General features: G+C 40.6%; 1 long non-coding RNA gene across 1 annotated transcript; it reads right to left on the bottom strand.

The window, feature by feature from the left end:
• Positions 1–629: 629 nt before the first annotated feature.
• Positions 630–18842, bottom strand: LOC103691931 (uncharacterized). The gene is made up of 6 exons (XR_001840843.3): positions 18666–18842; positions 15022–15181; positions 9881–9967; positions 4445–4587; positions 2269–2400; positions 630–1737 (listed from the first exon to the last, which is right to left on the bottom strand). It is a non-coding gene; the product is annotated as an uncharacterized LOC103691931 (long non-coding RNA).
• Between the last annotated feature and the right edge of the window lie 1792 nt (positions 18843–20634).

Raw genomic sequence — 20634 nt, 5'->3', positions numbered from 1 at the left:
ACACACAGAGAGAGACAGACAGACAGACAGACATAAACACACATGCATGCACAAAGATTGGAGAAATACCGTCCAGCAGTTAATCCATTGCAAGTATCTTCTCAGGCCACTTTCATTAGATACTCACTGCAGTGTGGGAACAATTTGTCTAAGTGAGGTTGCCTGTTTTTCCCTTTTAGTCCTTTTGGAAATGAATACATTTTCACTACTATATGTAAGCAACTGTCATAAAATATAACACTTCTTCTTAGCCTTTTAAAGAATAATCTCTGTGAGAATAAATAGTTAACCTTAAGAAATGTGTTTCATCCCTCTTTTTATCATAAACTATTGATGTTCTCAGAGGGTCCCTCTGATGGCTGAATCCATTCAGGCACCTTACTTTCTGGCAACTCCACACTCCATTACAACAATAGATTCAGACTCTTCTCAAATATCAGTGCATTGCTAAGACCAAACTTCTTCACTAGAAAGCCACTGTGAATTTTTAGTCCACCTGTGCAACTCTATTATGAGTATGTATCTACGGAAATGTTTGGGAGAAGTTCATACATTATTCTGTAATGGAATCACTCATTGTATAGTTAGCAGAGCACAAGGAGAAGCCTTCTATGGCAAAGGTAAGTCTGAAAGTCCTAAAGCGGAAGTTGAAAGGTGTTTGAAAAGGGTCCAAGTGAGCTTTCATTGTGTTTGTCAAACAATAATTTAAACACATTTGAATTTGCATTTTATTAATTCATTTTATTTTAACCAATCACAAGTAGAAGCTGTGCAGCTAACAAGAGGAATGGTTTGATTGGAACCTGGAGGAGAGAGTCAATGGGAGCAATTACAATCAATGTAGAAATACATGAACTTGTCAAAAGATTGCTAATTAATTAACCAATTCAGTTATCGTGTTCCTAGTTAGTAGCAATTACCAAAGCTGAGCCTCACCAGGGTCTTCACCAAGTGTTTCCCTCACTTCTGTTCTGGGCCCGTCCATTCCCTGTGCCACCTGAGTTTGCTCTATGCTTAGAGTCTTGGCTAACAATCTTATTTTGCATGATTTTAAAACACAATAAAGCAATGTATTGTGGCACATGCTTGTCTTCTCAGCACTTGGGAGGCTGAGGTGAAAGAATTGCTGTGATTGATTTTTGAGGCCAGTCAAAACTATTATTAGTTTAACACAGTCAACTCCAGATTTAGTAGGGGTGGTCAATTTTTTTAAACAGCCACATATGGTGCAGAGTGATTTAGTATCTCATATTTTGTTGATTATTTAATTTTCAGCCAAAATTATTTAAAAGAATACACTAAAATATCTATATATACTGAGTAGCACATAAAATATTAGTTAAAACATTGGCCATTGGTAAGAACTTTAACTATTCTGAGACATTTTGCTGTGAGAAAGTCCAAGAAAACTACATGAAGAAAGTACGTGGAAGACCCTACCTAGCAAAGACACTGAGGCCTGAACACAGGATCCCAGCAGTTGCATCAGACAGATCTCAACATTTAAGTCATTTCAGCTAAGACCAACGATCTCACAGGACAGAGATGAGCTACGTCCATAGTCCTCTGAGGAAGCTGATGACCCACGAAACGATGTTCAAATGAAAAATTTAAGCCAGATGTGGTGATACATGACTGAAATTTCAGTGCTTGCTAGGTGGAGGCCAGAAGATCAGGGGTAGAAGGATAACCTTGGCTACATGGGAAGTTTAAGAACAGACAAGGCTTCATGAGATCCTGTTTCAGGAAAAGAAAAAACCATGAAAAATGAAGTGTTGTTTCAAGTATAAAATATAGTACTTTAAACATTCTCTAACTATAATTGAAAATTGTATCCCACAAAACTAAACTGACAAATTAGATTTTACCGTAATTATAATGTTCTGCCTTTTGAAAGACATTATGAAAAACACGCTGAATTTTGGGACAAAACATTTATCTAAAAAAGGACTTCTTACATCTAGAGTATGTGAAGAAATCTCAATGCAAAATAACAACCCAGGTTTTTTTTTAATGAGGAAAAGTTTTAAACAGATATTTCATTAAGTCTACAGATGACAAAAAAAGCATGTCGAAGGTTGCATCATTTAGGTCACTGGGGCTATGGAAATACAGATACCAAAAAGTTGGTACTACAAAGTTTATAAATGGGTAAAAATAAAGAAATAAAAATAACAATACCAAGAACCACTAGAACATGTATATACTGATTGTGAAAATATAAAAAGATATCTAGTTTGGAAAGCAGTTGACACATTCATAACTTACCATAGTGTATAGGATTCCCACTCTTGGATGCTTATGGCTAAACATTTTCTGTAAAAAGCATTCACAACTGTACAAGAAGGTTGATAGTGGCTTTATTCACAGTCAACAAAGCTGGAAAGTGCTCAGATGTTCCTTTCAACAGGCAAGAGAATAGAGAAATTATGCTGTATCTCTACTGTAGAATACCACTCAGTGTTATGAAGGAACAATGTATCTAAACTCACAAAAACATGGCAAACACAGTGCTGTCAGTGAAAGAAGGCAAATAGTACATTAGTCACATGTGCGATTCTGTTTCCATAATGCTCTATAAAAGTCAAAATTAAAGGAACAGACAACTGATCCACGACTGCCTGTGGTTAGTGGTAAAGATGGATGAGGAAATTTTGGAAAACTCTGGGACTCTTCTGTGTTTGATAGTATTATTGTACAAACGTGTCCTCTGAATTGAAACAATGACTCCTGGATAAAGGCACAATAGGACTAGGATGTAAACAAAACTTACAAGGCTCAGGAATTCAACAAAACTGTACGGTCTCAGAAACCTCCTGAAACAAGGTTCACAAGTCTCCACAAGGTTATATAAGCAGCAATAACTAAATAAGGCCCAGATTTTCCATGTGCCAGGTTGTTCAGTGAGCTCCAGGGATGTAAAAGTAGACCACTCAGTGATGCAACTTGCCTTTGAGACAACCATGTTCCTGTAGGAAACCTTACCTACACTCCTATAAGTAACCCCTCTCCTATACTTCTTCAGGCAACCATAGGAAACTCATTGATTCAGTAAATAGACTAACATGGAATCATTTATTTGATCTGTCATCAATGCCCTATCAGCCTTGAATTTTTGAAGCCATGAAATCCTCTCAAATGGCTAAGCTTAAAGACATGTGCTACCATGCCTGGAAATCCTTTAGATATGACAGGGTTTATAAGTTCAAAAGAGCTTACATGTTTGTTTATTGCATCTATGTATACTAACATAGATAGGAAAAATACAAACAATTATATTCTTCAGTTTTATTTACTTTGAAAGGCCTGTACACAACCAAATGGAGACCCATAACAATGATGACAATAAGAGCTTCAGACTATTAAGAAGTTATAGAGATCCAGATCCTTGGCAGTTGTCCAGAATGTTCCCATTGTCCAGAGGAAAAAAAAAGATGCAAAGGGCTGGAGAGATTGCTCAGTGGTAAGAGCACTCACGGCTGTTCCAGAGGTCCTGAGTTCAAATCCCAGCAACCACATGGTGACTCACAACCATCTGTAATGGGATCTGATGCACTTTTCTGAAGACAGCGACAGTGTACTCATATAAATAAATAATTTTTTTAAAAAGAAAACGTTGATAAAAAGGAGTCACCATTTAGACTAGGATCTCCTTTAAGATAAAATGTCCAATAAATCTGTATATTTCAAAATTATGCACAAGACCTGGCACTCATCAAACATGGGGCAGTTGCATTAAATATGTGCCATGTCCCACAGTAGTCTCCCATTTGGAATAAACATTTACTCACCCTGTAAAGCTTTGGATTCCCTGCACTTGCTTTCCCCTGAGGCCATTTACACAGTTCCTTTATAGTCATCAAGTAACCCCTCCTTCCTCAGTTCCCCAACAGTAAGAAGCATTGGGCAATAGCCCTGAATGCTGATCACAACTATAAGCTTATGGCTTGTTCTGTTTCTCCATCTTTCCACAGCTATGTCCTCCCAGGCATTTGGTTTTCAGTTTACACTCCATCACCTTCCAAAACCTTCCCAGGTCTGGAGAGATGACTCAGCAGTCAAGAGCGTTTCCTGCTCTTCCAAAGGACCCACATTCAGTTTTCAAAGGTGTCTAACACCTTCTTTTGACCTCCATGGGTACCTGCACATAGGTAGGGACACGCACACACACACACACACACACACACACAGAGAGAGAGAGAGAGAGAGAGAGAGAGAGAGAGAGAGGGAGAGAGAGAGAGAGTAACAGAGACAGACAGAGAGAGAGTGAGAGACAGAGAGAGAGAGAGAGAGAGAGAGAGAGAGAGAGAGAGAGAGAGAGAGACTAAGGAAAAAATGATCTACCTAACTTCCAGTATAAAATAGCCAGTTGTATGCTTGGGGTTAGATTTTGCGTTGTGTTTATCAAACTCCAATGGTTTCTTTTTATTACCTCAATACTTACTGGCATTCTTCTCTGCTAGGTCAACACACTAGAATTCTTATTTTTCTGCTTACAACTCTTAAGTTTAGTAGAAAACTGAGAAAGTTGGCTCTTCATTATGTATACCAAATAGAGCAAGTCTGGTCTTGTTCAGTACTGGGTGTCTGAAAAAAACAGAAAGTCTCTGCCTTAGAATGAGAGCTCTGTTGAGAACTGACAAACCGTCAGTGAAGAGTGCTGGGTTTCATGCCGCCTGCGTATAGCTGTGCTTTTAGCTCTGGACTGAAGAAGTAAATTGTGTATAATCCTGCCCAAGTGGCCTGTCATGTGAAATCACTCTGAAAGTCTCTAGCTCTCGTCCATATGGTCCTCTTCTCTCTAGCTCGCAGCAGGGTCTAGTAACTAAAACAAGTTATGGAAATTAACAGCTGCGACAGTGATTCCAAAGCCGTGCCAGGGTATTTCCTGGCAGGTGCCAAGTTTAAATATAGGATGCAAGGGAAGGCCCTGCCGCCAGCATGGAGTATGGTACCATGAAACTGTTGTGCTCGGGATCCCGCTGGGCCAACTGTCTGTCGACATCCATGCCTGTATCATCGTGCACAACCAAAAGAGCATCTCTTTCTCAGACCATCGCCCTGCTGCTTTTATGGTGTTGATATTTTAAGTAAAGAACTTACTTGGTATTTCAGGTCAATTGCACGAAACTGTATTCATCTGTCCCTTTTGGCTTCAGAATTCCTCAACTGTTTTCTTTCTAACCCCAAATCCCTACAAGTTGAATGCGGCCTTTTTACTAATTTACTAAGTTCTTAATCTTGCAAACAGCTACAAAAGAAAAGTCCTTCAATTTGTTTATAAAGGTTCCATGAAATGGCTTCAGCTTCTCCCCCATAGGATCTATGAACAAAACCCAGGCTTCTTGCTATGGTGGATAAAGGCTTCAGAAACATAAAGTTAACAGTTGAGTGGATTTCCCTGAAGAACTTTGAACGTGACATTTTTGTGGTCCCAGCTCAGGACCCATAGTAAGTGCTCCATGAGCCTCTCAATCTGAGAGTAACTAGAAAATTAGAATATCTCTCTCTGCTCAACAAACAAGATGGTCACTTTGGAGGGTCACTGAAGAATCACAATGTCCAGAAACCGGCCAGGGACAAAATTCTTCAGTTTCCCTTGCCAGTGCTTCAGACTCTGTCAGGCTGCTGAAAGGAGACTGAAGAGCAGCATTAGAACACAAACTTCTCATCTGCGTACGTAGCATTTTACAGTTTTAAAACAATGAAGCTTTCCAGTTTAGTCTGGTTTCATTGTTGTTTGTTGAGACAGGGTCTTGTGTAGCTGAGGCTACCTCAAACCAGCTATATAGCTAAACCTGGCACTGAGCTCTTGTTCCTCCTGTCTCCAGTCCCCAAGTGCTGAGAATGGAGGTGTCTGACAACAGGTCTTGATTTTAATTTGTAGTATGGTATAAACAACTTGTCAATATGATATGAAAAAAAGCAGGATACAAAATTATCTATGTGGAGTCATCTCTAATAGCTTACACCTGCAGTCTATTATAGAGGTTGAGGCAAAACTCTGCCATGAGTAAGTAGTTCTAAGACCAACCTTGACTCCAGAGTAAGACTCTGTCCTACAAAGCAAAAATAATAAGTAAGTGAAATTGTTCTTTTTGGTTAAAAGAGAAGTATTAATGCCCATTTTTAGGCTATAGATTAAAGCACAGCTCCATTTTTGTTTTTAATTTTTACTTTGCTCTATGAGGTTTTTATTTTGGTATCTTAAAACATTTCTACGATTAGTATGTAGAGTTTGACTTTCATAAAATGGTTTATTATCTCAGTAAGTATTCCCATGTCCAATTAATATGAACAGATACAAATGAAAACTTGTGTGGGCAAGAGAGGTAGTGACGTACCTCAAAGTTTAAATGCGCTCTAGCACATCTGCCAGTGTTTCCATAAATCATCTTGTCAGCCCCACATTGACATACCACATGGACAAAGTTATATGGGAAAGGTCAAAGAAAGAGGGAAGAGGGGGGAGCATGTATGCTTTATTCACGGTCCAACAAGTTTAAACTGAGTCAGCAATTAGTGTTCACCACAGTCTTCCTGAGAAAGCCATAGAGTATAAATCGTGCTATGTACCACAAAGCTCCAAGAGTTTGCTTTGTATGATAATGACTCCAGCCCCGCGCTCTAGGGAAAGCAAAAGGAACACACGTCACTGGCTGCTCGTACCGACAGCAGCCCACTGTGATTCATTATTTTGGCAAACATAACAGAGATAGGAATGTTTTATTTAGAAGTTTTATACAAGTTTAGCAATATCCAGAGGTCATGTTTCCCAGGACTTTACCAGGGCACATCACGTAGGTTTTGCACATGTATTCGATTCAATAATTAATGATTTCCTTAATTGAAAGTATAATATAGGATGGTCAACTTCTTTCATTTTAGTACTGACATTGAATCTGAGAATCACAAAAAAGTGAACCTTAGTACATTTATTGAACTGATTTGCCTATTAATAGATCACATTCCTCTAGTTGCAATGCATTTCCACATACAGACAACCCAAAGGAAATTATGAAATTCTTTCCCACTATATTCCAGATTGTTTAGAGGAAAATATTATGCAACAGCTACTGGCCTTGAGGAAGGCAATCCTTTTCTTCCACAGTCTTCTGAGAAAAAATGAAGCTCTTTTAAGAGAACATAATGACATCAAAGCTTTGATCACAATGAAGCTTGGAAGTGTATGAACCTATTCTGACCACAGTTTCTTATAACAAGCATCTATAAAAAGGTGTGTGTGTGTGTGTGTGTGTGTACATGTACACATGTGTGTGTGTTGAGGGCCTTTTGCACATTACATCAGTTTCCTTTGATGCTTTTTCTCCTTTATTCCTCTCATCTTTTCCATTAATGAGTATAAACAAGGAACTAATACTTAAAACTATCCAACTCCTTGGTTAAAACTGCCCAGTATTACAAATCTTAGGTTAGAATTTAAATTATAAGATTCCGCATAAGACACTCTAAGCCTAATTCAAGGTACTCATTGCTACATTGTAGTTATTTTATGAATATAATGTTATATAGTTGCTTTTTCATTTTATAAAAATAAACCATGCTTGTAAAAATATAAACAAGGCAGAACATGAGATAGAAATTTAAAGAGCCCTCCTTTCTATCCCCCTTCTGTTTCTCCTCTACCCCCCAACACTCCCACAATGAGACCAGAACACACCGTGAAATCCTTCAAAGGAGGGAAGCAACTAACAGTACTACCCAGCTATTATGCCTGAACCACAACAGCAATGCTCATGGCCCAGGTACAATAAGGGTATGGTAATGCCGTGCATACATGGTGGTAGCCAACAGCTCTTCATTTGAACTTAAATCCTGTTCTACTTGCCTGGTATTGAAAATGTAACCAATTATCCAGGGCTAGAGAATGTATGGATCTCTGGAGAGAAGTTAAAACTGCCACTTTACTAAGCCAGCAGAATCCCAAACTACATTCTACATATCTGTCCTTAAAACTATAGATCAATGTAGTCCTCACCCCACATCAAGGCAATGTCTCTTTGCAGCGGACAGAAACCAGTACAGAAAGCCACAACCAATCAAAATGCACAGTGGCGGAATGGAGCCCAGCCTCGAATGATACATCTATAACACAACTCTTGCACTTAAAGTTCTATATCATTGTGGAAGAAGGGACAGAAAGATTCTAAGAGCCAGAAGTTCGGGGTGTTTGCTGTGAGCTTGTTTCTCCCAGTGATGTCTGAAGCTGTACCCATAAAGTCTTCTCAATGTGATGGTCTAAACAGGGACTGAACAAGGACAACAACAGCAGACATGTTTATGTGGGCAGAGGAGAGCCCATGAGGTTTCAATCCTACACAAAGAACTACAGGCAACTAAAGAATACTGAGCTAAGGAGTCATAGTTTTCTGAGGAAATAGCACTCCAACTGGCTATCCAATACCAAATGGTCATCCCTGAAAACATATATACAAGTAACATTGTGTAGCCTGAGAAGGTTGTTTTAGGTACTTAGAAATATAGATTTGTATTAACTCATACATGTATGAGTTATATTAACTCATACATGACTAACAACAATTAGTGTAAAAAGAGGCTGTGAATTTTAAAAAGAGCAAGAAATCATAAATGGGAAAGTTTGGAGGAAGGGAGGGGAAGGGAGAAATGTAATTATATTATAATCTCAATAAAATAAAATCCAAAAAGAAGAGGAAAAGTGACTTGCTCAAAGCAACAAAACTAAGCTCCACAGCCCTGGTTTAAAGCCCAGAGGCCCCTCAGTACACAGCACTAAATTGTTCTGCGGTGTAAATTTTCAAAGAAGACAGAATGAAGTCTTATCAGTTGTTCACATTTTAATGTTCATAAGCTGGTTGATGGTGCACAAAAAGGATCCACTGTAAGAGAGCATTAAGGGAAGGTTGCAATGTGCTTGGCTTGTGAAATCTGATTGCACAGTTGGGCCCCGTATTGGAAAGAAGACTCCAAGAGTGGGGAAAAGTAAGCTAGAGAACCTAAAATTCTTATTTTGAACTCAAAGTTGATTTATGAAAAGGTTAAATAAGTCACTGAAATTCACTTAAAAATCATTCCGTGACGGGCCTAGCATCCTATCTTTCCCTGCCTTACTCACGGTAATGGGTTACTAAGGAGGCTTGCTGGGCTGGAACTGCCTATGCACACCAGTCTGACCTCAAAGATCTGCCTACTTTTACCTCTCGACTGCTGAAATTAAAGGCAAGTATCACCATACCCACCAAAGATTTCAATCCAGAAAAGAATTCCTAAAATCATGTGTAAGTCTGTGTGTAAACCTAGACATAGTCATAGACATATAGAATTTACTCCACTTTAGTTAACAGTTGCTCCCCCACACCCCAAAAGTCATAGACTACTTAGCTTAAAATCCAATATCAGGCATGAGAAACCCCTTCTGACTTTTTGGTCAAGGGAGTTCAAGAGAGTTCTAAAATAGTATGGCCTGTTGTGTCGTTGCCCTTGGTTACCTCTGAGAGGTTGGAGATTAAGTCTCTGTTACTGAACACACCATACACTTTAAACACAGGACACAGAGGATCTGTACTGCATCTGACCTAAAAGTTTCCTCCCTGAGAACTAGCTTTCACAGTACCAACAGGTGCTATGCAAGCTTCCAAAGAAGGGAAACAACGTATAGTCCTACCCAGCTGTGTTGCCTATGAACTACAATAATGACCAGTATGACGCAACCACCCAAAGGGTACAAATAGTGATATTCATATCTTGGTAGAAACCAACATCTCCCCAACTGATCCTGAGAACCTAGCCAAGTCCCCAGGGCTAATGAGGTCATGGATCTGAAAGGATATATTACCACCCTTATTAAACCAGCATACCTACCTTCATTCTGAGTATTTACCTTTATATCCACGGGTAAGTATAGCTCCGCTTCTCATCAAAGAAACTTCTATTTGCAACAGATAAAGACTGTTACAGGAAACCACAGCTGGTCCAAATGCAGAAAACAAGTGAGGTGCCCTGTCCCAAATGACATACTTATAATACAACACCTGCACCTAAAACTTAGGGAACATCAGAGAAGTAGAGTTGAAAAGATTGTAAGAGCCAGTGAACAAGGAAATACACTATGAGCTTGTGTCTCCTAGAAATGACTGGAAAGCTGCACCCATATACTTCAACGATACGGCTACCTAAACAAGACTTGAACAAGTACAACAGCAATAGACATGAAATATGGGAGATAGACTAGGGACTGGAGAGTAAAATGTCTAGATTCACACGTGAAAGAAGCCAGTTGGTAGAGAAAGACCGGAAGTCCTTCTTCATCTGGGCTTCATGAAAGGAGCCGCTCACGCTCAAGAAAAATGTGTGTTGTACAAGTAGAAATTGTAACGCTCTGTAAATGTCCTTTGAAGGACTAAGAACCCCATGGTCCAAGGCTTTCTGGGCTTGCCTTCCTCAGCTTACACCCGAGAAGGATGCTTTCCCTTTATAAAGAATTGTATCCACATTTCTAATCAACATGTCCCTGGTACAGTCTTTGTCTTGGGAAACATAAGTCTGATACCAGCTGTCTTCTAAACCCAGATCCATTTTTGACAAAGCTATTTAAGCACCTGAAAGATGCCTCATCACTTAAGAGTATATTGAAATTGCAGAGGACCTGAGTTTGGTTCCCAGCACCCATATCAGGTGGCTCAAAAGCGTCTGTTACTCCAGCACCAGGGGCTCTTTGATACCTCTGATCTATATCCGTGTCCACATACTCCTACACAGACACATAGACACACATAAACATAACTGCAGATAATTAAAATAAGTCCTTTTAAAAATTATACCTAAAACTATAATTGTGTTGGTTCCTCCAACCTGCCTTCTGACTCTGTGTGTGTGTGTGTGTGTGTGTGTGTGTGTGTGTGTGTGTGTGTGTAGAAATTGATGGAGAATGTCTGGCTATGCAAATAGCTTCATGTGAGAGTGCTTCTTGGCTCAGCCTGGTGTATCCCTTTCATATTGCCATCCTGCCATCCATCTATTCTCTGTCATCCATCCATTTGTCTGCCACTTGGACCTCACTGTGGACATCCTCCCTCCTCTGCCACTATTAAGACCTCTTTGAACTCTGTGGCCTTCTTATTCCTATTGTAGATGTTCTGTAAGACAGATAGATAGACAAATCATAATTAACATTGAATAGAAGATTCTGTAATTGCCAAGAGACAGCTATCAAAGTGAATCTTGATTCTTTAGTAAATTGTAGCCACCCAAAGTGACCCAGTTTGTGAATTTACTATTTTTCAATGAATTCTGCTGCTGAGGAAAGACATAGATATGTCTGTCTGTTCTGCATAGAGGGACCATACAAGACTTCATTCACGCTATCACTACCTTCTATCCTTGAGTTACTTTGGAATCATTACCTGAATTTATGAACAGATCATAAGTGATCATAAATAAGTCAAGTACCAGAAATGACATAAAGTAAAGCAGCACCCATACCTGTGCAAGTTTGTAAACTTAAAGTATAAAGGGAAGAATAGGAATATTGAAAAAAAAGAATATTGGTTGATTCAAGTCAGGCAATCATGACATGAAAAAGCCAGGGACTTTTGCTTCTGTGACTTGGGACTTAGATTTATGTGACCTCAAAGCCTACTCCCTCCTATAAAAGTGTCACAGAATCGCTTACTAACTCCATCACTGAATGGTTACCCATGAGGCAACATCTAGTGAACGGAGCAAATTTGTCATGAGCTTCGTTGTATGACATTTCCTGGGGAGAGATTTCCAAAGAATCTATTCAAATAGAGAAGGCAGCAACTGATTAAAGGAAGAATTCTGCACAAGTCCAGATGGGTAAGCCAATAAGAGTTTTGAGCATGTGTAACTCAAATGTAGCTATACCGCCAGGAAGTCCCACCTCCCGCATGTCTGACTGATTGGCTGCTGCACCACTGAAGACTTCTAGCTCCCTATCAATCTTCCATTTCCAATGTAGTCTAGCATATGGCAAAACGGTGTGGCTCTGGAGAGTGGTGACTGGAATCTCAGAGAGGGTCTCATGCCCTTCCCACCTTCTTCCTAGAAGAAGTATTAAAAGCCTCATGACTATGACCATAAGACATAGGCAATAGCCGTGGTGTTTACTTATTTCCTTGGGGTGACTTAACTTCTGCCGATCTCTGCAGCAACTCTGCTTCATGACTACAATAGTCATGCCCTGCCTGTTTGGAGAAAGTAGCTGCATCACAGTTTCCATTTGGAGCCTGAGAAAAAGAGGCTTGTATAGCAAGTGGGCTCTGAAAACACCCGAGGAGTGGGAAAGTAAGACAGCGGGAAGCAAATCCTCAGAGGCTGCGCTAATGCAAACTTACTTCCGTGGGCCGACAGGAATAAGTCCCACTTTAATTTCAGGGAAAAGATACACCAAATTTCTCAAGGCAGTTCACTCAAAAGAGCTGTCCTCCGCTCTTTCCTTTATTGGCTGAGAACTACATTCAAGGCCCCTATGGACTTGGATGGGCCCAAAGAAGGTCCCAAACAGAACCCCTACTTCTCAAGAGCCTCCATCACCAATAATTAAGAGCCTTTAGCACAGACAGCTAGTATGAGAACAGTGTGCACCAATGGACTGGGCAGGGACATCTCTATAGCCTAGAACAGACAAAGATAAGCTTGGGCTGCACTGGACGCTGTATGCTTTATGGCTATGAACAAACAGAAATCCCAGCAAAGAACACACATTGCCTTTGCTGATTATATCCGCTGTATCTCTTCATCTAAAATATTCCTTCTCTTTCAGGAAAATTAATATTTGACTGAACCCAGGACCATTGCCTTTAAAAAGGTCGGATTTCATATTTTGGCCCTCTTCTTTGTTACAACATATTTCAGCAGGATTCTCTGTCCCACACATTCCCTGCCAGCTGTTTGTCAGATGTACAGACTTGATTAGATCTGCACTAAGTACTTTGGCGGGAATCCTTCGGAGGACAATTCTGAGCCTCACATTATGTTACATCAGGAAGCTTCCTGCACTGGGGCTGTAGCCATTAGCTAAGCTAGGATTCATCGGCAGAGTAAGGTGGTTACAGCCAGTTCTCGTTATCCATAATACAGAATAAAAATAGCTATACTGCTGTGTTCCCATGAGGATGAGACGGTATAACCAGGGTACTTAATATGGCTCAGGAACACAATGCAATGCGTTAAAGGGAAGCCTGCTGCACTAGAACAATGAGACAAGGGAAGGGGAACTCTGACCTTTAAAAAAAAAAGAAAGAGACTATGGTGGTTATTTTTAACAATATTTTAATTATTCTTTCAGGCTAACATAAAAACCAATGAGTTCCATCATGATCTCTTCATGTATGTGCACTAATATACTTTGTTCTTATTTGTGCTCCTTCTCCATGGCCCTCCCTCCCTCCATCCGGCTCCTTCTCTTCCCCCAGTTATGTCTTGCTTTCTCTCTCCTATTACATGCATTTTATTACTCTCTTGATTTTCTACCTTCCCTAAGAGCTCATCTTCCCCTCTCACGATTCTATCTGTAATTTCATGATGTACAAAGACACATACATAAATACACATACACACAAATGTATATATATATGTTTATACATGCATATATATGTATTCATGCATATATATACATAATTTTAAATTTTATTCCATATTTGACAGAAAACATGCAGCATTTGTCTTTATCAGTCTGGCTTATTTCACTCAACAGTGATTTTTAAGTTGCACCTTTTTTTCCTGAAAATGTCATTTTTTAATGGTTTTATGTATGTTTGCATGTATGGTTGTGTATATGCACCACATTTTGTTTATTCATCGACCGACATCTAGGCTGGCTCCATTTCCTAACTCTTGTGACTAGTGCATCAATAAACATGGGCGTGTCGTGTATGATATATTCGTTTAAAAGTCCCTTGTGAATATAACCCAGATATAGCTTGGTCATATTTCAGTATCAAATTTGGTTTTTTGAGGGATCTCCTTACTGATTTCTCCAGTGGATGCATACATTTACATTGCCACCAGGAAGGAATAATGGCTACCTAACTCCAAATCCTCATCTGTGTTTGTTGTCAAATGTTGTCTTGATGATGGCCATTCTGACTGACGTTGGATAGATATCAAACCAATTTTTATTTACATTTTCTTGATGGCTAAGGATGTTCTGAAGATTCTTTCAAATATTTTTTGGCCATGTACATTTCTACAAAAACTAAAGCATCCAAATAGTAAATGAGCTAATGAATCAAAGAAATAATTCTCAAGGGGACTGTGATTGAATGTGCCTTTTACCAAAAGAGAATTTTAAATGGAATTGTAAAAATGGATGAGGTGGAATTGTTCACTGGTCTGAGTTACAAAGGAAAAGAAATTTCACGCAACACAGGTGGCAAAAATGTTCAAAAATCAATGCACGACAGGTGTAATGAGGAAAAAACTGAATGAGTATGTAAATATTGGTTAAACTACTTTGATTTTTATTTTACCAGTCAAAGTCATCAAAAGATAGAATATTGTTTAGTTCTAAAAATCATTTGAATAAACCTCTTACTGGACATGCTGAGGATGAATATTAATGGTGGTCAAGATCTCAACCAGACCTTTCTAGGTCCTTGGCCTCTTATGCAAAGAATTTAAAATAAGGGCTCACACGGATTTCAAAACAAAGCAAGGTGACGTTGTAAGGAGTCAAGAAAGTGTAAATTGGAGAGAGATGCTGCCAGTGGTCACAGGAGTGTGAACAACAGGAGGATTGCTGTGAGTCCACAGCCAACCTGACTGTCAGGGGAAGACTGTTTAAAAGAGGGGAGAGGGAAGGAGAGGAGAGAGAGAGAAAGAGGGAGACAGACAGGCAGATACAGAGACAGAGAGACAGAGACAGACAGACAGAGACAGACAGACAGAGACAGAGGAGGGGAAGGAGGAAAGAGCAGGAGGAAGGAGGAGGAGAAGGAATCATTTGGCTTGTGTTTGGAGAATATCTACACCCCAGAGATCTTTCATTTGTTCTCTCACCTTTCTTCGCTTGTCCCCTGCCCTTAAGAAGCTCTCCTGCTAGTCAAGTGTCATTCTTATACTCGTCATGCCAGCATACCAAAGGCAGGGGTGATGTAAACTCCAGGCCACCATGGCTCCTGAGCTTCACAGTGAGTTGCAAGCCATCCTGGAACCATGTCTGTAAACAACGAAAGAAACTACTGTGCATGACCATACCATGAAGCTTTACCCCCTCTGGTGCCTGTGTAGATTAAACAAGGGGAGACTGCTGCAGCATCAGGAAGAAATAAGAGCGAGATGAAAGCGCATCTTCCAAGTCTTGCCCACCTGGGTCACTTCAGGATGATTCCGTCTCTCCATCCAATAAGAAGCTCTGGAAGCATGGTTTTCATGACTCCCAGATTATGGGAACAACTCCTTCCTTGATATAGCTAGGGGATGCCCTATTCAAGTAGTCTGCAGAATTCAGAAGCTATACCCTGGCTCTTCTTCCAGTCTTTGTGATAGTCTCTTTATTAATTGCTACTTGAATTACATTTGAGTTGGCACGTGTGTCCTGCTGCATCTATTATTAGTCCCCACAGTGACCCCAGGAAACAGACACTCATATTAAGAGGCTGAGACTGATTTGTTTATTTACTTTAGGCTCTTAGAAAAATGAAAGTTTATGTTACCAGGAGAGAATCCCTTTCCAACTGCAGCGCTGGCAAAAGGACAAAGGAACAGGAATAGAATGTGTGGTAGAACAAAAGCACCCTGGGATAAGATAGGTGCTCAACTGGTAAAGTGTTTTCCTTGCAAGCAGGAGGGTCTGAGTTCATATCCAACAAGGACAACAAAGCAAAGAGTGATGCTGCCCACTCATAATCCTGAGGTAGAAACAGATGGAGTCCCGAGTTTTGGGCCAGTGAGGACTCTGTATGAAGTAGAGGTGGAAGGATGCCCAAGGTTGTTCTCTGACCTCCATATACATGTCCATACAATTCACGCACACACTCAAGTGCACACACCAGAAAAGAAAAAGCCTGTTGGTCAACTCGTGCCTTGTGCCATGTCCACGTACTAGTAAGGGATGGCAACTGCTGTTTGTATTAGTCCCCTTTCTTTTGTTTCCTGCTACCTTACTAAGAGTCCCAGTGACCACCCTTGCTTTCACATCAGGCATGGGTGTCAAAGAATTGGCATCGCCCCCCTCTTGATTCAGTGGCCGGTGGGCTTTAATGTGTTCCTGTGGCAGACGTGAGGATTTCCTGGAAACAGGAATGGATGCTGAGGACACAAAGGAATCATAGCACCAGATGTCATGTCTACCCTCCAGAGCCCTGTTCTCTGGGATTATACCAACCGAACTGACTCCTCGGACTCCTGCAAGCTGGCTGGGTTTCTACTGAGTCCCAGCAGGAGGTCTGAGGGAGGGGTGAGCCTGTGTTGAGAAGAGTTTCTCTCCTACTCCCATCCCAGAGGCTGTCACTGACTGCCTCCTTTTATGTCCTATCATGGAACTTGTTTCTAGAAGCCCCTCTATTCTTGTGACAGCCCAATCCCATAGATGCCTTAGGTTTAGGAACAATACTGTGATACTCCTTTTCCTTCTTCTCACCCACAAAGACCCTCTAAAATTCCCTGTTTAATCTTTATTGGTCTTACTTTAAGTGTATCATCTTTTCCCTGATGCACCTTTCCTGATACAAGGACTCTAGAATCCAAGTTATGGATGAACTGGGGGTAAGGGGGTTTAGGACCTCCAAAAGAGAGACTGGCCTCTTGAAAGGCCTGACACACCCACTCAGGGCTTCGATTACTGTCCTCCTCTTACACACCTCTCCTCCTCTACCCATGCTCATGGGTAAATACACCCTACAGTATTTCCTTAATAGACTCCAAGTTTGCAGAAGAAAAGAAAGAGGTGGAGGAGGAGGAGGAGGAAGAGGAAGAGGAAGAAGAAGAAGAGGAAGAGGAGGAGGAAGAAGGACAAAATCTTTAACCTCAGGAATGTGTACCATGCTCTAGGAGGAGTCAATAGATTTACCACTTGTCAACACATAAAGCAAGTCCACTTCTGACTATTGCCTACACTGTTAAGGGAGCATTGTGCGAAAGCATGGAGTAGATGGACTTGAAACTGGTTTTAAAAAGTTGGTCCAAGGGTCCCTCATGAGAAGATAACAGAAGGCGTTGAAAAACTGGAATCAATGGCACTCATTACTGATGAAATATAAGAATGTTTTTTAAAAAGAAGAAAGCAATCGAAGATAATCCTCAGATGTCTACCTGAGGAACTTGGCAAAGAGCTCTGCGTGTGGTAGAAATAAAATAGGCCCATGTCCTCTGGCAGGGGTCGCAAACTCTGGACTTGTCTTCTTCCTTTGGTAAGTAAATGTGACCAAAGCTTAGCATTCTGATTAATTTACTTTCTGCCTGGAGAAACTTCCCCAACAACAGAGGTGAATACTTATAATGCACTACACGGCCAGCTAAGCTGAAGACTTACACGGCCCTCTGCAGAAATTCTTTGCACTGATCCTTGCTGCTAACGTAATTTGTAAGATCCCGAGGGTAGTCCATTCCCTTTAGAAATGTTTAGGAGCTAAAATAATAGTGTATTTATATAACTAACATCCCATGCCTTTTAGTGAGTAGGAGAAATATGCATAGTCACACTTAATCATTGTAAGAGAGATGGGGTAATTATCCCTCACCCTCAGATAGACTTGTCTAGGAGCTTCGATTAATAATGTCCATATCCACTTGGAGAGATGGTCCAGTCAGTAAAGTGTCTGTCATGCAAGCACGAGGACTTCCTCTCAGATCTCTAGCACCCATGTAAAAATGCCATACATGGTGACGGGTAAGTGCTGTAAACCTAATGCTGGGCGCTTGAGGCAGAAGCCAGATCCCTTGGAGCTCACTGGCCAGCAAGCCTCAACAAATCCTGAGGCTTCGCCGAAAGACCTTGTCTAAAAAATTAAGGGGTAAGTGATTAAGGAAGACACCTAACATCGACCTCTGGCTTCTTTATATAATTGAGTATGCAGAACACAGAGGGAGAGACATGCACGCCCACACATGCTCGTACACCCACATGTACCTGCACGAACTTCTACACACCACGCACATAAAAGCAAGAGAAGTAGAAGGAACAGGGCAGGGGCAGGGAGGAAGCCGATGTCTATAATGAAAGCTATCAAGCAGCAAAGAAAATCCCTCATCCCCAGACTTGTCCTTCTCAGCTCCATGCTATTTTTAAGGCCCTGCCTCCTTTGCACCGTTGATGCTAACCGCTGTTACACCACGTAATCCTCCCAACATCTACGTCAGAGATAATGATCGGAAACAGAGGATCCTCTCCCCATGTTCCACCTTGCTAGACCTCTGAAGAAGACTACCGCTGTCTGCAGGCTATGACGCTATGGAAACCATGAACCTTCAGTCAAATGACTCCAACAAGTGTGTCCCTTGCAAGTTTATCTGCTGTTAGGCTGCGCCGTCTACGAAGTAACTTGGCTGCAAAGCCGAGTTAACATCATCCCCAAGGACAAACTGCTGTTTGAAATAATGTATTTTATTTCAAACTAAGGCTGTGTCCACAAGATTATCCCCGCTCCTATTTTAAGATCCGAATCTAATAAACAGCACAGGCTGCCCAGCCACAGTTTGCTTACCGCCGTGTTACTTCTTGTCTGCATCGCTTTTTCTGGGTTACTATTTTTAGCCATGCTTTTATCCACAAGAGTGAGTCTGAGAGCAGGCAGATGTAGATTGGGGAAAGATAGATCATGGTTTGAATTGTTGCCCAAAGGTTGAAAACCAAAACAACCCCTTTCTCTTTAAAGGAGCATTCAGACACAGTGAGCTAGCTGCCAATTTGGGGCAACCTTTTAAAAACTGGTTTTAGTTACATTGCTCACGTTACAGAGCTTCATTTGTATAACTGTGAGTTAATAAGCTTCGCAGCTGACCTCTGTGTACAGATTAGGAGCTGAATGAAAAACACAGGATTCAGATATTAAATGATCTGCCATAAACTTCACCTCTACCCTTGCTGTTTATTCCGTTCCAGACAAGGCACTTAACCTCTTGAGACTGGGATTCCTGTTTAGAAAATGAAGGATCTGATTGAGTCAACAGAGCACTTTCTAGCACTGACAGCCGATGACTTGCTCTCAGTTCTAATTTAATCCCTCATTTTATGCCAGAAGCCAACATACACAAAGGCAGAATCCAACACATGGTGATACAGTGATGAATTTAGAAACAGACATTTGATAAGGGTGGAAGACTTTGCTTTGTACTAACTCCAAGTGTGTGTGTGTGTGTGTGTGTGTGTGTGTGTGTGTGTGTGTGTGTGTGTGTTTGAGGCACATGCATGTGCATGTGAATGTGTGGACATGTGTGGTATGTGTTTGTATGGGATGCATGCATGTGCATATGAGTGTGTGGTGCATGTATGTGGTATGTGATGTGTGTGTGTGTGTGTGCACATGTGTGTGCTTTGTCTTGGGTTTGAAGATCTTAAAATAATAGAAAACAATACCCATGGGCCTAAATCTATCTTCATGTGAATTTTTATATCCTTTTCCTAGAATTTCTGTCCTTGGGACACGTAAAACATAAAATGCTAGTTTCACGGGCAAAAATTGGGAGCTACAGCCACTGGCTGGAGCATGAGACCTGGGAACACCTGATTCAGAACCTGAGAGCCTGAACAATAGTGGACTTTGTACTGACATTTGGATCTTACGTCTTTCTCAAGTTTTCTTAGTACTAAATGACTTACATACAAAGCTGGTGATTAACTGTGGCTTTTTTGTGTTTTCTTTAATTAAGAGCCATTTTCTTGGAGTCACTCACTGCTTAGTATAACGGCTTTATTGTGGCTTTGCTTTAATTTTACTGTGAAAATAAGATTATTCCAGTTTCCCTAACTTTAGAAGTCTTGGAGTGGAAAACTCTGTTGCAGGCAAACGTACTTGTTAATAGGTTTGGAAATAAGACTGTGTTTTTAAATAGCATAGGTGCCTATCACAAGAATCACACTGTCAGGAAACAGCCACTTCAGAAAATGTGCTCAGGACAAAAATCAAATTTTCATCCAATGTCGAAGGCAGTTCTGTAGCTTAATACTCAAAATGTACAGCATTTATTCAGAATACTTTGCTCCTGAATAAAATTAAAATCAGTGTCACTGTACTAGGAGTAAATTATGCATTTTATAGATTAATGAGATGTACCGTGGGACATTCATAAAATGAAAGACTATTTAGCCCAAGGTGTGTTTTATAGAGTTTTTGGAGGGGAAGCTTGTAACAGATAAAAATGTTCATCACCACTTAAAAAAAGAAATTACAAAACTGCTTGTACCTTATAGTACCTATTTTCTATGTCTATGTGTTCAAAGTTCTAACAATAAATCATATAACATTGTAGTATCGGGGACTGGAGAGATGGCTTAGTAGATAAAAGTGCTTGCTACATAAGCATGAAGAACTGAGTTCAGATCCCACTACCCTCCACATGCCCTAGTACTGTTGGGGAGGAGGCAAGAGAATAGCTGGGGCTTGAGCTTGTCAGAAAGTTCAACAACATACCCTGTCTCAGGGTAATAAGCTTGACAATAATAGAGCAGGCCAG

This window comes from Rattus norvegicus, chromosome 13 (genome assembly GCF_036323735.1).
Source record: "Rattus norvegicus strain BN/NHsdMcwi chromosome 13, GRCr8, whole genome shotgun sequence".
In the NCBI taxonomy this organism is placed as follows: Eukaryota; Metazoa; Chordata; class Mammalia; order Rodentia; family Muridae; genus Rattus; species Rattus norvegicus.
The sequence above is the reverse complement of the archived record's forward strand: the minus strand, read 5'-3'. Positions and strand labels throughout refer to the sequence as shown.